Source organism: Dermacentor albipictus, unplaced genomic scaffold (assembly GCF_038994185.2).
Source record: "Dermacentor albipictus isolate Rhodes 1998 colony unplaced genomic scaffold, USDA_Dalb.pri_finalv2 scaffold_106, whole genome shotgun sequence".
Taxonomy (NCBI): Eukaryota; Metazoa; Arthropoda; class Arachnida; order Ixodida; family Ixodidae; genus Dermacentor; species Dermacentor albipictus.
In genome coordinates, this window is record NW_027225660.1 from 18,594 (window position 1) to 39,429 (window position 20,836).

Genomic DNA, 20,836 nt, shown 5'->3' on the forward strand with positions numbered 1-20,836 from the left:
CGCAGTACGACAATTAGCACTCGTCGGTTGCGTCGTTGTAGGCCTGGTATTATCAGATTGTTTCGGTGATCCAAAATAGTCGGTCAATCGTTGGAATGAGCGTCTTGTCGGTCGCGTATCGATCCTGTGTTACCGTGCCTTACGAGTACGTGAAGTCAGGTACCCGCTGCCACCACCAGCATGGGAGGACCAACGTTGCAAGAAGACTTCGTAAGCGGCTCGATCTAATTAAGTGTCGTCCAAGTGTAACGCACAGCTTTTTTGTTAAATTTGGTAGCCATCAAAGAAAGGCAGCTACTACCCGACTCGCGGTGCAGTCCGGACGACTCGGACGAAGCCCGAGTCGTCCGGACTGCGTGACTGAATAATAGACTTCAACTTTCGTTAGAGTGCGGCTGGCGTAAGCAACAGCATGTTCTTTGTAGCCGGGCTTTCGGTGGGCGTGCACAGCGCCAAGACCAGCACCGCTAGCATCCGTATGGATTTCCGTGGGAACAGCTGGATCGAAATGGCGCATTATCGGTGGTGTTGTGAGCAGGCGACGTATCGCAAAGGTATCATCGCAAGGCAAGGACCACACGGAAAGACTTAGGACTCCCCGAAGAAGCTCTGTCAATGGGGCCATAATCGAAGCGAAATTTCGAATGTAGCGGCGGAAGTATCAAAAGAGGGCAATGAAACCGGGAAAGCCTTTTTGAGACATGGGTCTCGGGAATGCTTTAACAGCACGCAGCTTGGCGGCATCAGGGATGAACGCCGTCCTTCGGCAAATGTCCGTGAATGGTGAGCTTGTGTGCACCAAAGGGACTTTTTTTTTTACTTTATTTGGAGGCCAATGTCACTGAGACAGCGTAATACCGGGTACAAGTGACGAAGGTGAGTAGGAAAATCTGGCGCGAACACTACATCTCCCAAATAACACTGCCACGTGTTCCATTTGAGGCCTCGGTATGGTCGCTGCATTAGCGCAGAGTGAACACCGGTGTCAATCCGGTGACATGCAGTGTTCGTTCGGCCCAGAGAAGTGCTGTGGCTGTCAAAAACAGGGCGAAATTTTGCGATGAGAAGGAGCACATTTAGGGCGTGTTCGATGATGTGGCTGGAAACGTCTTCAGGCGATGTGGCAGTAATAGCAATAGAGAAGAGGCTGTTGACTTCTGTGGATCCAACAGGAAGTTTCAACGTGGTAAGGGTGTCGTAAGGCGTCACAGTGCCGAGAGATTCAGCGCGAAGCAATGTAATTGGCAATGGAAAGTGGTTCTATATTACAGGAAGGTGAGTCGCACCAGCTTGAAGGCAAAGCAGCGCGGTTCGGTGTGGTGAGAGGCGGCGATGAACGAAAACAGTGGAAGGTGTGAAGAGTACGGTAGAGTCGGAGGCGACTGAACGAGGCACAGGTGCCAAAACGGATGTATATGCGGAGGTATGTGGACGTCGTCAGAATGGCTTTGTCAAGCGAAGAGATGGCGACTTCTACACGAGAGAAATCAATGACAGCTTGGTGACGGCAGAGGAAATGCCAACCTAAAGCAATGTACAATACAACAACAGTAAAACAACAAAACTAGCGTGCAGAGCCCGGCTGCAGAATTCCACACTTGCACGATACCCAGCAATCCTCCACCAATTAGGAGAAAGAAGTTCGACACGGCTGTGGAAGACACGACTGACGCCGACTGGAAGACGCATCAGCGTAGGCTTAGCCAGTCAGTCACACACCAGGAAGAACGTCAAGACCGAGCCCCACAAGCGTGGTGCTGGCGATGCGTAGCTCGCACGGTGCCCTTCTTCGTTACAGCTGTAACAAACTGTGGCAGAAAAAGATTGCGTTAGGAGCTAAAGTAAACATCTAAAAAAGAATATTATAGAACTTTAGCTGTAATAAATTTCCAATACTCTCACCCGTTTACAGAACGGTTCAAGAATGCTGCTCACTGCTTCAAAATCAAGGGGGCGACAAATCGAGTACCACGCTTTGGTATAAAAGTTACAAACAGGCATAAAGCGCTTTAGAATGGCTGGATGACGTCTCGATAGGAGGGTCTGCCTTCGATGAAGGCGGCCTTGTCATTCTCGGCACGTTAGATGAGGTTATTAAGGTGACGTCACGTGCGGTCGCTCTCAGCCGTAGATCAAGAAACACAAAAAGAAAGAAAAACATGCTGATCCCACGCACTGTGGGAATCGATGTAAGCGAAACTTTCTGTGCTATTTGATTTGACTGGCAATAATTAGTGGCGATTTTCACGGAGATGTTTAATTTATTCAACGTTTGGTTCAGTACGGGAGTCGTGAGTTGATGTCAAAGCTTACCTTGGGTGCAACACTGCTGTTTGTTTGCGTAGTAAATCGAACACTCAAGGAGAGGTGTTTGCTTGAGGCGTTGTGGTGCCTAATAACCTCTGAGAGCGTTGAGGCTTGTCATTTTCTCGAATGGCTTATGAAATCGTGTCACGAGTATAGAACTTTATTGGTATTATGTAGCTGCACGTGTGAAAACGGCAATCGGTTTATTAGGCACGCCGTAGTGGCGGACTCCGGATCAATTTTAACACCGTGATGTTATTGAACGTGTTCCTTATTCTAAGTGCACGTGAGTTCATTTTTTTTATTTCTCGCCCATCAAAAGCGTGGCTGGCGCTGTCAGGATCAAACCGTCGACCTCTAGCAATGGCATAGCCGCATATAGCTACCGCGGTGGGCACAGAAGTGTAGATTTGACCTGCAACCGCTTCCGTAGTGTCGCGTAGACCATACGGTGCGCTTTAATGCGGCTCTGCTTTTGTACGGCCTGCGTGTGTTGTTCGCCTGAAAAATCTGGAATGTATGCCATGTTTATTTTTCAGAGATGGCAGGAACCTACTCTGCCGTACCTTGAACTTAAATTTATACCGTTTGCCTGGAAACATAGTCGTGTCTATAGTAGTAGCGTTTCCATGCATTCTCATGCCACCCTCTCCCTATCTGTCTCCCTGGCCCCTCTTGTATTGGAACAGCGAGCGAAGAGTTGCAAGGCTGTTATTCACTTCTTTCGCGACTGTGTCGGTTCTTCCCATTCTCTGCCCTCTCTCCCTCATCCTGTGTGCCATTATATCTGGCTTCCCTCTGGTCTTATCATGACAAACCAAAAATGACACCAAGGAAAACATAGGGGAAATTACTCGTACTTACTAATTGAATTGAAGAAATGATAAAATAATGCCCATGAAAGTGGATGAAAGAGCAACTTGCCGCGGGGGGGGGGGGGGGGGGGGGAACGAACCCACGTCTTCGAGCATCGCACGCATAATGCATATACATGGGATCGTTCCCCACCTGCGGCAAGTTGCTCTTTCATCCACTTTCATGGCCATTTATTTACATTTTCTTAATTTAATTCGTAAGTGCAAGTAATTTCCCTTATGTTTTCCTTGGTGTGTTTGTTTCTTGGCTTCTCATTATATGATTTATAAAAATCGGGCCCCTCCGTTAATCGGGCCCCTTTCTAAGCTCGGCAGTTTCAGGTAAGCTCGGCTGTTTCTGCCTTACTTTTGCTTATGGCAAAGCATAATTGCAGCTGCCAGCACGCTAACGTAGCGACGACGAGGGAGCTTCAGAGGGCATTGTGCACATGCGACGGGATGCAAAGGCCCGTACGACTAACTTTCTCTCATCGCGTTCCTCTCTGCCGTGCCTCTATCATGCGTAGACAAGCTCTAAACACCCCCCCCCCCTCCACCCTCCTAACTCGGTCTGTCAGAAACAGCAGCAGCAAAAGCAGCAGCAGCAGTGGGAAAGTCGAAGTAAGAGGCAAAGACAGCTTCGCTTTGAATTGAGCGATCTAGCTTGACGGACGAGGGGACAAGGGCGGGTGAGTGAGAAGGTGGCAGGATATTAAAAAAGGAAGACATGGGAGAGTGTTAGGGGGGCGATAGGTTATTTTGCAAGCTTTCGGATAGCTGAATAGAAGCCGTAGGCAGCATGCCTTCTGGGTTTTAGAAGAGCCGGTGAGCGTGATTAACAAAAGGGAAATGAGTAGAAAGAATGACTTGAGACTTTTTTCAGGGTGATCAGGCTACATAGCGCAAACTGTGCACGTGTTTTCTCCCTTTATCCGCTGTCCGTGCTCATTCTTTCTTTCTTTTTCTGCTGAACTCGTCGACATTAGGGCGCAGGTGCGCTGTGGCGCATGCAATGGCCGAAGGGCTTCGCAACAATAAATGGCAGAAAACTCTGCTCAATCGTCTGCCACGCAGCGCAGCAAGCAGACGGCAATCACTGCGATAATTTTCGAAAGTACGACGATTCGTCCAAAAAGAAAGTGGGCAAGTTGGGGCTTCGAACATTATGCGAGAGCGATGATTGCGCACGTAAATACGATATATCTTTGTGCGAGAACGACACATACTGAAAATCACGTGTTTCAAGAGATCATTGGGCTTCGGAACAGACGACATTCAGTGTGTTATGCGCAGCTTGAAATGTTGCAAGTCACGCAGCCATGTGCACTTTCCGCTTCAATTGGGGGAATAAGGGCTCGCTCAATATTTGCTGCTAATCCTGGCGTTTAACCGCCGTCGCGTAGAACAGGGCCAGCAAGTTACCCCGACAAACAGGTAGTGCCTCTCCGCGTGGGGAATGCAAGTTTCCAGATATCGTCGTAGCGGCCCGGAAACTGTAGAAGATGGTGAGGGCACGTTACCTGCGAACTTCAAGACCGCTTCCACAGTCACTTGGGCACAAAAGTGAGCAGCTATGAAGTTTCTGGCATCTTACTTAACTGCACTTCTCCTAGGCACAATGGCACAACAGCTTGTCATGCCCGCTAGCTGGCATGCGCTCATGACGCACCGTGCGCGGCGCTTTCATTGTTTGTTTGTGTGCTTTTTCTACCCTCCAGGTGCATTCGTGCCGTCCCCGTCTCCCTCATGTTCCGTGTAAAGTCCGAGGGCAGTAACATCGTGATCGCGTGCCGCATGCTGTATGTGCGAGTGAAAGCTGGGGGGGGGGGAGGGGGGGCTGGAGGTGGAGTTGCATGGGTTCCGAAGGTGGTGGCTCGGCCTTGAGTGTGCAAGGGAGAAAAGCGGGGAGGAAGCGCGCCGCCTCCCGTTTTGCGTGAGCGGGCTTAGGATTCTGTGATCTGTGAATCTGTGATTTCGCAGAATGTTTATTTGCCATGTTTGAAGCATTAAAAACAGTGACATTTCCTTACATGCCTAGATTTATTGCAGACCTATACCTATATTCAATTTTGTTGTTGCGAGGTTTTGTGTATACCATGCAGTGAACTTTGTTCTAGGGACACTCTTTTGCCATTTAGCAAGCCGTCTCTTCGCATTTGTATGTTCCATTGTATCTTTGCATTTCGAATGTACGAGGGCGAGTCAAATGAAAATGAGCCGACCCACCCTGCGCAATAATGGTTCGGTCCATTATTCCAGGCATGTGCGCAGAATACAGGGCGCAGAATACAGGCATCACTCATTTGCAAAAGTGATGCGCAAGTGCGAGGATAAATTTTCTTTAATGCTCCGATACACTTCCTTGAACATGGTTACATGACATAATGGACGCTCCAGAAGTTGAACAAGGTGGCGTCGTCAGGTTTTTGACAGCTGCAGGTGGTTCCCAATAATAAGTTAGTAGCCCAGTGGCTGCCTTTTACGTTGAACATTGTATTTTATTGACCACCGTGAATCGTTGGAGCAAACGGTTCAAAGGTGGACGTGAAAGTTGCAAAGACGACCCAAGGCTGAGCCAAAGCCACCGTGAAATCACCCCCAACACAACTGCAAAAGTTGATTACTTGATTAGGCCAGAACGAAGGTTAAAGGGCCCCTGAAACGGTTCGGACAAATTTTGTAGACGCGTAGGGTACAGCTTAAGTAGAACATTCGCACCACAATTTAAGTGAAGCGTTACGTATTAATGGAGCTACAAGCGATTAGAAGTTACCCTCCTCCCTAGCCACGCTTTTCCTCCTCAACTCGTTCGCCGAGTGAGCGGGGCTAAGCTCCGCCTTTACTGGTCCTGCGTCACGATGCGACGTCACATCGTCCACTTTCGGTTGTTTGGAGCCCGCCCCCGCCCGCGCGAAATTTCTCCGCTAGCCGCTTGGCTGTCGACCCCAAGCGAGAGCTATCGAAGCAGCGTGCGTTGCGAGCATTCTGTCGTAGCTCCGAACGTGTCTGGTATTCCGGTAACCACAGGCAAGCTGGCCATTTCGGCGAATGACTGGAGGCCTAAACTGAAGCTGATGAAGGATCTTTGGCGTAGACGTACGTGAGCAGCCTGATCGGTCTGCACGATCCAGACACTTGTTGGCGCAGCGCTTAACCAGCCAAACAAAGCGCTAATATTGCTGTAAGCAAGTGTAAAACATTTTAAACATTTATAAAAACCACGTGTTCATGATCACACTCCTGCGAGAAATACGCACCAGCAGTAAAGAAGAATACGCTTCGTTGCTGCTACTGCGTATGGTTGAGCTCCATGCCACCAGGGGGCTGCACCGTGCAGACCATTCGAAATTACCCTTCTGCTCATCTCGGCTCATCCCGTTAGGGCACAGTCAAGCGGCCAGACCCTGTCCCCTTGCGCTTACGTTTGCCCTAATACGGGACTCGCGAAACGCTATTGCGTTAGTAATCTTCCGGTGTAAAGTGACGGCCACAAACGCGCAAATCCTGCCGCCGATCGGATAGCTGCAGTCCGATGCGCAGCAGCCGGTTCGCTGGTACGCTGCCTTGCAGAGGGACATGATGTCGCAGCTTGACATATTGCCAGTCGCTACGTTTGCAGTCCACAAGGCAACAAAGTCGAATCATAGAGCTCGCGAAAAGACTGAGGCCAACTCTGACCGCGGAGCTGTCGTCAAAATGGAGTACGTTGTAACACAAGCAGACGACACTTGCTGTCTGCCGGAAGTGCTTAAGTGTACTGAAAAATTGTTCTTGTGCATTCTCTTCATGTTACTTTCTTTTTATAAAAAGAAATTAACTAACATTCCAACTATTACGAAAATCATTTGTTTACCATGAAGTTGGAAAAATTATCGATCACGCACCTTGGTCAGCCAATCGGATAGCTCGCCCCACTGATGTCATATGGGTGATTTCGGTCATATGGGTAGGGGCGGCTTAAAATTCCGCCGAGCAGTGCGCTGCGATCGGCAGCGATGTGCATTTTTAAAACCTTATAATAAATTACACGCTTTACGCAGAGCACTTAGATCTGTCAATTAATGATCAGAAGGACCTACTCTAACGACTGAGTACGTTTGTAGAAAATGGTCAAAAGCGTTTCAGGGTCCCTTTAAGCATCGATGAAATGGCAGTGTGTGAACATCATTTCCCGTTTGGTTCACACCATAATTCATGAACATCTCGGTCATCCGCTATTGTGTGCGCAATGGATGCCCATGATTTTGAACCACCGCCAGAAAATGGACAGCTACGGCATTGCCTTGGCTCATCTGATCTGGTATCACAATGAGGATGACGACTTCTTGTCTGCAATTGTAACCGGGGAGGAATCATGGTGCCCCTACTACGAGCCTGAAAAACGATGGCAAGCTTACAGCGGAAACAATCGAATTCACCGCCCCCAAAGAAATGAAAGGCCGTCATTTCCGCCACAAAGCTGCTGTTTTGTTTTTCTTTGTTCGTCAAGGATCACTACTGATCCAATTTGCAAAACCTGGAGAGGGTGTCAATCGATTCCGGTATTGGCAAACGCCGGATCGGCTGCGTGTCGCTGTCAAGAAGAAAGGACATGGAAAATTGACGAATGGGGTCATCTTGCTCCAAGAGAACGCCCGTCCCCACGTTGCTGATGGGATTAACACAAGACTGGCAAAGTTCAGGTGGGATACACTGAAACATCCACCATACCACCCAAACCTTTCGCCTTGGAACTTTCGCATTTTGGGGGAGAAAACAGCTCAAGGGAACTTGATTCGTGACGGGCGATGACGTGAAATAGTCATTTGCAGACTTTTTTGAAGAAGAAACAGTGTTTTATGAAACGGGAATCATGCGACTCGTTAGTCAGTGGGACAAAGTTCTAAGTCCTCATGGAGGCTACCTTTAAATAAACCACCCCGTTTGTCATATATTCGCATTGGCTCACTTTCACTTGCCTTGCGTTCGTATAACTTGCAGAACTGCTGCTTTCTATATATGCTCTCTGTTGAGGCTATAATTTTGCTGCCATTACTCACCAGGCACGACCGCTGACAGCTGTTTCTGCGGAATGCATTAGAACAAAGGACAGCGTCACTGAGATTTTCACCTGGCCGTTGCACATGTACAAAACTGTAAAAGAGGTTCTTGAATGACAAAGTTTCTTTAAAATATTTGTCCTCAAATTGTTCATTTAATGACCTCTACATTTTTCATATCAGGCACACGTGTACGATATTACTTACCAAGCGGGCTGCAGCCCTAACGAACGGGCCAACTTCCTGGCTCCAGGATTCACGAACCGCGCCCGATCTAACAGTCGGGTTCTCTCACAGGATTACCTCTTCAAAGATCTTTTTGCCAAGTATCACGAAATTACGTCGCATTACAGACAAAAAACGGGGAAATTCCTTCCCCCCAGCCCCGAACTTAACGGGACTGAGGCCGTTACTTTCAGGCTCTTAAAGACGAGATCGTACATCACCCCACAGTGCTTAGTTGGATAGATCCCAACTTCCCGCAGTCGTGCTCCAAATGTTGTCATGCATGCTTGCTCCTCCTTCGACCGCATGCTCTGGCTTTGGCCGTACAACGCAGGCTCCGAACTTCCTTACAAGTCCAAGTAGGACGCCTTGTTTAAGAGCTCGGAATTCACGCACCAACTACACGCCATCCAGAGGGCCCGCGACGTCGCAGATGGTCACCACCTCCCGGTACCGTTGTGGCCGGAGCCACCAACTTGATTGGGGAACCTTGATACCCCCTATCACATTTCTCGGGACACTTCGATAAGTTCTTGTCAATTGTCAGTGGCATGCAGTGCTTTGCTGGTTTCGAACTGATATATTTCTACGTTCGCGCGATATTTTTTGTACCTATAAATAGACAAAAACGCATGGAAGGATTTTCGGGCACAATTTTTGGCACATACGAGTATATTCTTCCGATAAAAATAACTTATTTTACTTGTTTTGACAGTGCGCAGCGTTCAATAATTCGTTTGCAGCATCTTTGGCAATGGCAATGCAGTTATTATTCATGTATTTGCTCCCTCGACAAGGGCTACAAGGGGGACGCGGTACTGCAATGTGAGCCCCGACTTCCCGAACAAAGTTTCTGGCTATGCCACTGATGCCAGCAGCATTATTACAATGCTGCCATTCATTCGCTGCACGATTCGTCGATGGGGTTTTGCATATCACGGAGACCTCAAAATTTTGGTTTGCAACTTAGAAACGCGTACGTGTTTAAGCAATAAGTATGCTGTACTTAATAACGGCCGACTAACGTGCAATAATCTCATACACTACAACCGAAGTATACCACAACTTCACTGCCATGCCGAACCATCTCCTGGTTTTTGAGACTTTGTTTGTAAATTTAAAATTATCATTCATCATCAACATTATCAGCCTATTCATGTCCACTGCAGCACGAAGGCCTCTGCGATCTGCAATTACCCCTGTCCTGCGCCAAGCGATTCCAAATAGCACGCGCAAATTTCCTAATTTAGACACTCCATCATTTTTTTATGTTTTTTGGCTTTTTTTATAGTCTTCTGCCGTCCTCTACTGCGCTTCCCTTCTCTTGGTATATTCTTTTACCCCAATGGTCCAAAGGTTATCTAGTCTGCGCATTACATGACCTGCCCAGCGCCATTTTTTTCTCTTAATGTCTATTAGAATATCGTCTATGCCAGTTTGCTTTCTGATCCAAACTGCTCTCTTTCTGTCTCTTAAAGTTATCCCTAGAATTCTTCGTTCCATTACTCTTTGCGCGGTCCTTAACTTGTTCTCAAGCTTCTTTGTCAGCCTCCAAGTCTCTGCGCCGTATTTCAGCACCGGTAAAATGCCCTGATTTTATACTTTTCTTTTCAATGATAACGGTAAGCTCCCATTCAGGAGCTCACGATGTCTGCCGTAGGCAATCCAACCCATTTTTATTCTTCTGTGCATTTCCTTCTCATGGTCCGGATTCCGTGTGATTAGTTGTACTAGGTAAACGTACTCCTCCACCGACTCTGGAGGCTGACTTGCGATCTTGAAACCTTGTTCCCTTGCCAGGTTATTTATCATTATCTTTGTCTTATGCATATTAATCTTCAATCCACTCTTACACTTTCCCTCTTAAGGTTCCCAACCATTTGTTGTAACTCGTCTGCATTGTTGCTGAATAGAGCAATGTCATCGCCAAACCGATAGTTGTTGAGGTATTCGCCGTCGATCTTTACTCCTCAGCCTTCCTAGTTTGTTAGCTTGAATGCTTCTTCTAAGCACGCAGTGAACAGCTTTGGAGAGATTGTGTCTCCTTGTCGGAACCCTTGGTTTATAGGTATCTTCCTACTTTTCTTCTGTAGAATTAAGGTGGCTGTGGAATCTCTGCAGATATTTTCTAGGGTATTTACGTAAGCGGTCTGTACTCCTTGATTACGCAATGCCTCTATGACTGCTGGTATCTCTACTGAAGCAAAGGCTTTTTCATAATCTATGAAAGCCTTATGGAGAGGTTTATTGTACTCTGCGGATTTTTATGCGAACCATATTACGAGAGCTCAACCCAGCTCCTCAGGCGCGGCGGTGTCGCCTTGAAACCACGTGACACTGTGACGTCACGACAGAGGAGAAGTGGCTTTGGCTCAACTCTTGCAAGACGGGCTGGGTGGGAATCGAACCAGGGTCTCTGGAGTGTGGGACGGAGACGCTACCACTGAGCCACGAGTACGATGCTTCAAAGCGGTACAAAAGCGCCTCTAGTGAATGCGGTGTTGCCTTAGAAACTAGCTGTTTCTAAGGCGTGCGTCTCTTGCTCAGGCGCACATTTCGTTGCCGCGCCGAACGCTGCTTTGCTCGACGCTCACCGCGTCCAATGCGGGGCTCGTAGTCGCTGCCCTGTAGCCCATTGTCTTACACCCCTTGGCGGGTCGACGGGAACGCTGTCGCGTTCCACTCTTGAAGGCGAAGCAGTAATGCATGAGTTGTTTCTTCGTCTAGCCGAACCAAATATAGCCAAGCAACAGCAGTTCACCAGGCTAAACAGTGGTTCAACAACTAAAATAAAGGCTAGTATGCTTCGCATCCTGGGCTTAACCTTACCTAAGCCACAGCCATTTTTTTTATAACTGGGTGATGACATGGATGTGATTCATTGTAGAGGAACCTTTCCTGAAGCTAGCCTGCTCCCTTGGTTGACTAAGTTCCTGTGTTGTCGTTATTCTGTCGGAGATTATTTGCGTAGATATTTTATATAATACTGGGAGTAAGCTAATGGCCCTATAATTTTTAGTTCTTTAACATCGCCCTTTTCCGTGGATTAGTATGATGTTTGCATTTTTCCAGCTTTCTGGGACCCTTGCAGTCGATAGGCACTTCGTATTGAGAGCCGCCAGTTTTCTTAACATTATGTCTCCTCCATCTTTGAATTAATCGACTGTTATTCCATCCTTTCCTGCCGCTTTTCCCGTTTCATGCCTTGCAAGGCCTTTCTGACCTCATCTCTAGTTATGGGAGGAGTTTCTGTATAATGTTCATAATTGTTTTGGATAGAGCGCTCTTTAGTCGAATGGGTACTGTAAAGGTCGGTATAAAATTCTTCCGCTCCTCCCTCCCCGAAGACTCGGACTTCCCAGTGATATTATTAACTTATACAGACGTATTGCAACACTTGCGCTTATCGCGACGAAAATACCCGGGCCCAATTAAGTGATTAGACAAATCAGAAGAATGTCATTTACGAAGATACCAAACGATGTCATTTAATAATCCAGTCAATCTATATGCTATTGAGCCACAATCATTTTCGGCCGAGTGTAAATTCTGCGGGCAGAAAGCAGATTTGTACCATTTGGTATGGGCCTGCCAGGCTAATAGTGCCTTAGAAACTATAAAACAGCCAACGTGGGAAGGACGGGAGGCAGCCCTGTCCAGCTCAACCCTCAACGACCAGCGAGCCCTCGTGGAAAGAGCTAGGGCGGCGGCTAATTAGCCAACGGAATTCCGGAATAAGAATCCGACGACCCTTCTCCTAACTCCCCTCCCCTTTTCCTTTAAATACAGCGTTTTCATCATCATCATGCACTTCTTTTATTATATTTTTGAGATTGCTGATGATATTTCCCTGCTTATCATTTAGTGCATGCATCTTGGTTTGTCCAATGCCAAGTTTACTTCTCACTGATTTCAGGCTGCGTCTATTTTTTACAGCTTCTTCTGACTTTCTCACGTTATAGTTTCAAATATCACTTACTTTCGCCTTTTTTATCCGTTTTGTCTGTTCTAATTCTTTGTCGTTTCTTTATTAGGTCATTTGTTACTTGGGAGAGCTTGCCTACTGGTTGCCCTGGTGCCTTGCCTCCCACTTCAGAAGCTGCCTCTGAAGCCAGCCTCGTTACGGTTTCATTCATTACCTCTATGTCATCATCATCTTCTCTCTGTTCTAAGGCTGCATATTTGTTTGCAAGTTCCAGCCTAAATTTGTCTGCTCTTTCACTTAGTGCCTCTAAGTTGACCTGTTCTTTCTTGACAAATTTTACTCTTTCTGTGTTTAAATTCAGGCGGATCCTGGCCCTTACTAACCTATGATCATTACATTTTACCCTACCTATTACTTGGACATCCTACGATATGCTGGGATCGGCAGAAAGTATTAACTCAACTTCATTTCTTGTTTCACCATTAGGGCTTTTCCAGGTGCATATTCTGTTGCTGCGTTTCCTGAAAGAAGTGTTCATTATTCTCAGCTTATTCATTTATGCGAATTCTACCAGCATCTCACCTCTAGCGTTTCTAGAATCGACACCGTAGTTACCAATTGCCCGTTCACCCGCCTGCTTTCCCGCCACTTTTGCATTGAAGTCCCCTATTACAACTGCATACTGCGTTTGCACTTTTCTCATCGCTAATTCAACATCTTCATAAAACTGACCTACTTCCTCATCGTCGTGACTGGACGTTGGAGCGTAGGTTTGTACTATCTTTATACTGTACGTATTATAGACCGTTTTTTCATGGGCGCCACCATATTGCACGCAGTGGCGCCATCTATGGGCAGTCGGCATGCTGGCTAGGGCGTGCGCTCCGTTTTGCATGGCAGGCATACGCTCGGCGGTAGTTTTTTGGCGTTTCTTTTCGTGCTCGTGGGGTCTATTGAGTATGACGTGGCGTCTTCTACGCGGGAAACGGTTCTATGAGGCGTACTGAAGTGGTATAGGTTGGTATGGCCGGACTTTCTGCTCGCGTTGAGGCGGACGGAGCACGCAGCGCGATGTGTGCGCGCATATTTGAGCCTACAATCAGCCTCGAACATCAACTGTGTATTTATGAAAGTTCCATTCACTAATTTGGCCTTTACTGCAGTATTATCCTCGACTTCTATGCTGTGGTTTAGGAGCAATGAAACATACGCGATGATCGTAGAAGCGTGGATACCGTTCTGCTACGATAGGAGCTGTGCTGTTATACTTTGACATGCGTTCAAACTATTCGTTGCACATTGCATTCCATGACTACTTGGTTCGGCAGACGAAGTTTCCACCGATGAATGAAATAGTTTTGGTTAGTAATAACAACATACCTTACAGCGTGAACTATACTTTTCCAACAAAGCGACCGTTCACGATCTGCGCGATTGTCCTAACCAGTGGTAGGTACTGGATTACAGATATCTTTGTTCTATAGAGCGCAAGGTCCAAGCATACGCCATCAACGTTTATAGCTCTATAAGCGTTGTGCGGCGTGACTATACGAGTTCGTACTGCGGCGTTAGCCCGTTCTCTTTCTTTTCCGAGAAAGGTTATGATAACCGACTTTTTTTTTTGGTTGTGTTCGATCCGTTCTCTATACGACGCACTTATACCGCCTTGGTCAGGTGCTCCGCAGCCACTGGGGACCGATGGCCATTTCATTGACGAGATCATGTGGAGGTAGTGGCCGAATACTGCACCAGGGAGGCCACTTGCTGTTCTGGTGAGGGAGTGTGTTTGTTCAAGCTTAGTGGATAGGATAGGAATAAAATTTATTTGTCCAACGTTTATTGATGTTGGTGCCCGGGGCTAGGCTGCCAGGGGTCCATCGCCCGAGGAAGAGCTTTCGAGATCCTCGGCAACGGCCCTGGCCCGCTGGACGGCCCACTCCTGGTCTTCGGTTGCCTCGCGCAGGAAGGCGGCTTGCCATCTCTCACTGAGGCGCCCCGCTTCAGAGGGTCCTGATGTCTTCTTCCTTCCTCCTTGTCCTTCTTCCTCATGGCGTTGGCATTCCCAAAGCACATAGGCCATAGCGGCCCGTTCGTGCTCGCACCAGGGGCAGCCGGACGACGGGTGCAGCGCGGGCCTCAGGCGGTACAGTTGGTAGGGGTTGGTGAAAGTGCCCGTCTGCAACCGACTCAGGTCGACCGCCTGGCACCTGCCTAGGCGCCCGTGGGGTTGTGGATATTTTCTTCGTTCTTTCTTATCGAGGCCAAGCACCTCTCTGTACGTTGCCGGAAACTCCTTGACATCGCAGTCGGCGTCCGCGGGATCCCCAGCTCCGTCCGCCGCGATTTGTGTTGTGTTGGCAACTACAACGGCCGCGCCAGATGGGGTGGCCGCCGCTGTCGCCGTCACTCCTCTGCTGGGGTCCCGCACAATAACGGCAGCGGCTGCCCGCTGGGGGACCGCGACCTACCGCGACGAGGTGGGCGCGCTCGTTGTGGTTGGGTAGAGTGTCGGTGCGTCTTCGGCCGTTAGCATTGTTGTTGTCATTATTGTTGCGGCTGTTGTTGTTATTGCCAAGCTCCCCGACGTGCGCGGGGAACCACTTGAGGCACTTGTTTGTAATCGTGCCGGATCCGAAGTCCCCGGCCAGGGCGTTGAGCATGCGCGCCACATCCGCGGACACCCAATCTTTGGTGTAGTTCCGAATCGCTGATTTAGAGTCGCTGATAATCAGGTTATCCTCCGCACCTCCGTGGAGGATAACCATCTCTTCCGCTCCTTCGGCCGACGGCAGCCTCGCTGATGCCGTGACTCGGATCCTTCCCTTTGCATCTACGGCTGCCACGGAGAAGGCGGGCGCCGCTGCCGTCGACTGGTCGTGTCGATGTTGCCGCTGTTGCTCCTGTCGTTTTTGTCCTAATAGTAGTAGTGATGGTGGTGCTGGTAACTGCGGTTCGTCTCGCACATTCCCTTGTAGCGGCGGTGGTGGTCGACGTCCCTCGTTGCCATCAAAGTCACCGACTGGCCGCGGGTACCTGGCTCCATCGACGAAGAGGACGCCTTACCGTCTTCGATGCTTCTCGAGGATTGCTACCGCCCTGCGTATGGGTGCATATTCTTCGGCATGTTTTCCGTCTGCACGGCGTCCCTGACTTCCGGTAGCAGTGATTGCTTCAGTCCACGCGCCTCGTGATATCGAATCCCGAGCAAGTCTAGGGTTCGTCTTCCCGTTACGGTGCTCGACAGCCTCTCCAGCTGCGCGATTCTCTGCGCCTCGGCGATCTCCTCGAGCGTGTTGTGTACGCCCAACTCGAGGAGCCTGTGGGTTGGCCTGTACTGGGGTGCTCCCAGGGCGGTCTTGAAGGCCCTGCAGATGGCCACGTTCAGCTTGTCGGTTTCGCTCCTGTTCCAGTCGGCGTACGCGGCGACGTACGCTATGTGGCTCAGCGCGTACGCCTGTATCAGCCTCCTAACGTTGTGTTCCTTCATTCTTTTCCTCTTGTTCACGACCCGCCACACGAGGTGTGTGGCGGCGGCCACCTACTTCTTAAGTCGGGCAACCAGCTCGCGCTTGGCACCGTTCTCTTCCAGCCACAGGCCGAGCACGCGTAACTTGGACACCGTCGTTATTCGGGTCCCCACCCTCGCCGTGACACGGACTCCCAAACGACGGGTGTCTAGCACGCCTTTCGGAAGAGGTCCTTTCTTGCGCGGCCTGTGAAGCAGGATCTACGACTTGTCGGGTGAGCAGACCAGTCCCGTGTCTTCGAGGTGCCGCTCCACCTCCCGGATGGCCCGCTGCACTCGGTCTTGCAATTCGCCGACGCTCGTGTTCTCCGTGGTCCACACCGTCACGTCATCTGCGTCTATCGTATGATTGACGCCCTCTATCGCGTCAAGGCGCTCCGGCAGGCCAATCATGACGAGGTTGAAAAGCATGGGAGAGAGTACGGAGCCCGGCGGCGCTCCCGCACCACCCATTCGGACCGTTCGTGGCGGGCCCCCTCGATCTTGACTGTCGCCTCGCGCCCATTCAGGAAGCTGCTGACATATTGGTGGAACCTCACCCCGAGATTGAGTAGGCTGAACTTTATCAGTATGGCCATGTGCTTCACGGTGTCGAAGGCGCTCTTGAGGTCTAGCCCGAGTAGGGCGCGCACGTGCGTGCTCAGAGCGTTCACGATCTGTTCAATGATCTGCAGCATGGCATCCAGCGTGAAAAGTCCCTTCCGGAAATCGATGATGTGGGTGCCGAAGGCGTCCCGCTTCTCGAGCAGCGTCGTCACCCTGTTAAGGCAGGCATGCTCCATCACTTTCCGGACGCAGGACGGGAGAGAGATCGTCCTCATGTTTCGGACCTCTAGCGGTTTGCCCGGCTTTGGTATCAGTATAACGTCCGCGGTTTTCCACTCTTGCGGAATTCCGCCCTCCTTCTAGCATGCATTGATGTACTCCCAAAGCTTCTCGATGGCGTCGTCGTTCAGGTTCCTTAGGATTTTGTTGGTGATCCTGTCAGGACTGGGCGCCGAGTTGGTCTTCAGTAGCTGGAGGACCGTTCTAATTTCCTGCACGGAAAAATCCGCGTCGAGCTCCTCATTGGGGGCCCCGCGGTACTCTGGGTGACTCTGCCCTTCCGGATGTGCGAGGTGCGTCTGCACGATCTCTTCCGCGAAAGCCTGAGGGTCGTCCTTGTATTTGTGTCACAGCTTGGCCATCTCTGTACGGGTCGCCGTTCTGGTGCTTGCCGGGTCGAGCAGGTGCCTGAGAATCTTCCAAGTGCGTCCAGCGCTCATGTTCCCGGTCATCGTGTCGCACAGGTCCTGCCATTCATGCTCGCACAGGCGGGCGCAATGCGTCTCGATCTCCCGGTTGATTTCGGCTATCTTCTTGCGTATCTTCCTGTTGAGGTTTTGCCTGCTCGCTCTCCGTTGCATGGATTTCTTGGCCGCAACGAGATGTGCCAGCCGGCTGTCCACTCTATGGTTGGGGAGCGCCGTTGTCCACGGCTCCGCGGGATCTGTCTGCCACTGCTTTCGTTAGTTCTTGTTGCCAGTCCGTCCATTAAATCTCATCGGTGGCTTTCTCTACGTTCATGAGCAGTACTCTGCACCATTCGCTTATGTCTTCGATCGGGCCCTCCTTCTTGTCTTGTTCTCTATTTTTTTCGAAATCTGTCCGTCTACGATTCTGGCCTTTCGGCAGACGTCCTGTTCGCTTTCATCCGGTCGCATGGTCACGCACAGGATCCTGTGGTCACTCGACAGGTCCTCGAAGGAGTTCGACCAAGTGACCACGTCCGCGCCTGACCAGACGGAGAGGTCGGGGGATGTGTCGCGGCACACTCTTTGTGCTATCCTGGTGTGCGAAGCCGGTTCATTGGGTACAGTCAGGCCGAGCTCGTCCATGAGTCCGGCTAGCCTCTTTCTTTCGGTGAGTCGGTTCCGTATCCCCATTGCGTGTGCGGCGCATTGAAGTCTCCACATATCAGCAAGGGACTGGAGGCGGCCTTGGCCATCGCTTCGCGAAAGAGGGCGTCGAAAGTGTGAGTGTGGAATCTTTGCGAGGGGAAGCTATATACGTTGAGCACGAAAAGGCTGGCTTTTCTACTTGCGATTCTTAACATGACTTCGATCAGTACGTGGTCTATGTCCGGTTCTTCATGGTGCACGATTTCGTGTTCGATGAAGGCCGTCCGGTGCTTAACCAGGGTGCACACCCTGACGTCCCTCCCCATGCATTCGTAGGGGGGACCGCACATCACATACCCCGGGAGCTGGGCCCACTCGAAAGGTTCTTGTACGGCAATCACGACAGGAAGTTTTTTATTGGCAAGCGTTTTCATACATTGCACCATCGTTGCTTTCTTGTTTTTGAAGCCCCTGCAATTCCACTGCCAGACTATGCGTCTGTTGTCGGACTTGCGGGAAACAGCCATGATTGTTATGCAGAGGTGTTGGGGGGACGCAAGTGTCCGTGCGTCCCTCCTACCCCGGTGCGGGTGGTGTTGGCATTGTTGCCGCTGGCGAGGATGACTGGTGCGTTTAGCGCTTGTGACGATGGTACCCTGGCCTTTCCAGGCAGATGGTGGTCATGTTGCTGTTGCTTCAGCTGCATCGTCCAGCGTTGCAGATTTTCGATTCGCTTATTCATGGCCGTGAGATGGGTGTTAACCGCTGCGTACTGCGCGTTCCGTCCCGCGTCGGATTCGTTCAGTCTTGTCAGGAACTTAGTGGACCTTCCTAATTTGGTTGTACATTGACCAGTGCAGCCCCACTCGTTCTCGGCATTTTTCGCCGGTGTCAAGCGCCACTCCAAGCCTGCAGATGTGCACTGGAGGATGTCATGCGCAGATACACCGTCGTTTAAAAAAAGAAACACAGAAAAAAATAGGGGGCGCATTAACACTTCTGACTACCGCAACCGAGCATAAGATGTAGCTCAGTAAGGTAATGCCGCAGGTGGCTAGGCTACCTTGCCGCCGACAACAACGGCCCAAAGACCCTTCGTGACTAAGAGATCCACTAATTTGTCCGCCCTTTGCGGGTTTTTGCTGATCGCTATAGGTTGCACGACATAGTGTGAATTCTCGGTTGCCCTAGCCTCTTGATTGTTTCCCGCATCTTACGAATGCACGCGGAGTTGACCACGCCTAGGTACACGATACATTTTTGCTAAATTTGAATAGCGCTTAACACTTGTATACAAAAATAAAACAGGTAAGTTTTTCAGCGCTTACCAAGAGGCTCCGAGTGTCGTATGATGCGTTCGTCGCGTGTGCTTGTCTCTTGTCGTCCGAACACCCGCGTTCCTTGGTGGCTATTCAGAATGTTCAGTCGCACTATCGCGCTGAGATTCGCCCAAAGGAGGCGACCTTGACGGCTCTCAGTGGTGTCTTCACCCTTTCTACAGCGTTGGACAGTGATTATACTAGAGCTAATGAGGAGGACGGAAGGGGGGGAGGAGATAGCTGACCTCGAAGTTTTTCTGGGAACACAGTGATCCTGAACACTAGGAAGAGGGGAGTTCTATGCCTCATTTAACCTACACTGGTGCCATATTCGACCAGTCAAGGCCGACCAATCTGACCTCGATCAAACTGCACGCATGGCACTCAACTAGAGAAACCGGGTAGTTTATGACCTGCACGTTAGTGGCCATAAATATTAGAGGAAAGAAAATCGCAAGTGTTCCAAGAAAAAAAAAAATGTAAGAGGGTCCCCGTGGGGGCGGTCGTGGCGAAGATATGTAATTCCCTCTTATAGTAATATTCTAGAAGAAAAGAGATAAAGAAAGGAAAGAAATCGGAGATTAGAACTCCTGACCCCTAGATGTTGGCCGGAAAGATGACTCACTCGGTTGGTCCGGCATGCCCCAGGTTACTTTGAAGCGGCATAGCTCCTCTCCAGAGCCTCGTACTTACTTGGAAAGGGGCTGGCGTTGTCGGCGATGGTTGATTCCCAGTGGAAGGCATACTTTCTTGGAAAAATGGCCACCGTCGGTAAGAGGAAACTCGAGTGGCTCTCGAGACTACGAAAAGCTTAAGCAGGTGCGAGGCGAGCGCCGCACGCTTGGCGCCTTAGCGTGGGAAACTCGCCCGAATAACTATTCCAAGGAATTCCGCTCGCACAAAATTATAAAATTATAATTCCTACTTAATTCGCGAACAGTGTGCTGGATTCTATGACTATGAATCAGAGTCATTTCATTTCCATCAATATCTCACAACACATTCTGGCCAGTTCTCAGTGCCTTCAGAAAGTGCGAGGCGATAACTGAGGTCAAAGACACCAATGTAGAAGACTGTTGCAGTTGCTGCGGTGACAACTGTGCTTTAAACCAATGCAATTTTCTAAATTCGTGAGTTTGAAATGAGGTGTTACGTTTTCCTGATTAAAATGTAGCCTTCTCTTTTCTTATCGCGAATAATTTTTGTCAGTTTAGATGCATAATATCAAACGAAATTCAACAGAATGCGTGTGCCATAGATATTGCTGATACCAAAGAGTCCTATGTTGAACTGTACCCATTCAATCTGCTCTGTTAACATTTCAAACGCATTTTGAGTATACATGGTTTTGACAGTTTTTTCTCCTTCGCGGCATCACGCTCTGGTGGAATCGGTATTATTATTTTCAACAGAACTAGCTTGCGAGATCATCATGTATCTTATGATGGGGCAGGGCGGATATCAACATTGGATTGTAGACTATTTTCATTTAGCTTACGGATTTTGTGCATAAAAGGACCGGCGCAGGCCATTGAGTACATTGATTTTTTTCGTAACCTTGACGTGTGTATCCAGGACGGTCATCACGTGGTGCTTGTTCGGGATTTTAACTGCGTCTTAGACACGCGAGCAGATGTCCAAGGCCCAGGCTGGGGTCACCCTGATTTGAACGCACGGGAGTTCCGTCCCCTCGTCCAGCCATTTTCGTTGCTGGATTCACATCGTCTTTTTCATGGTTCTTGATTTGCCTGGACGTGGCGC

The 20,836-nt window shown here is 49.6% G+C and overlaps 1 long non-coding RNA gene across 1 annotated transcript in view; it reads left to right on the top strand.

The window, feature by feature from the left end:
* Positions 1–4,579: 4,579 nt before the first annotated feature.
* The window catches only part of LOC139053378 (uncharacterized), a 77,007-nt gene continuing 60,750 nt past the window's right edge, over positions 4,580–20,836 (top strand). The window contains exon 1 of the long non-coding RNA XR_011510448.1: positions 4,580–4,724. This is a non-coding gene — a long non-coding RNA (uncharacterized lncRNA). The remainder of the gene's footprint in view (positions 4,725–20,836) is intronic.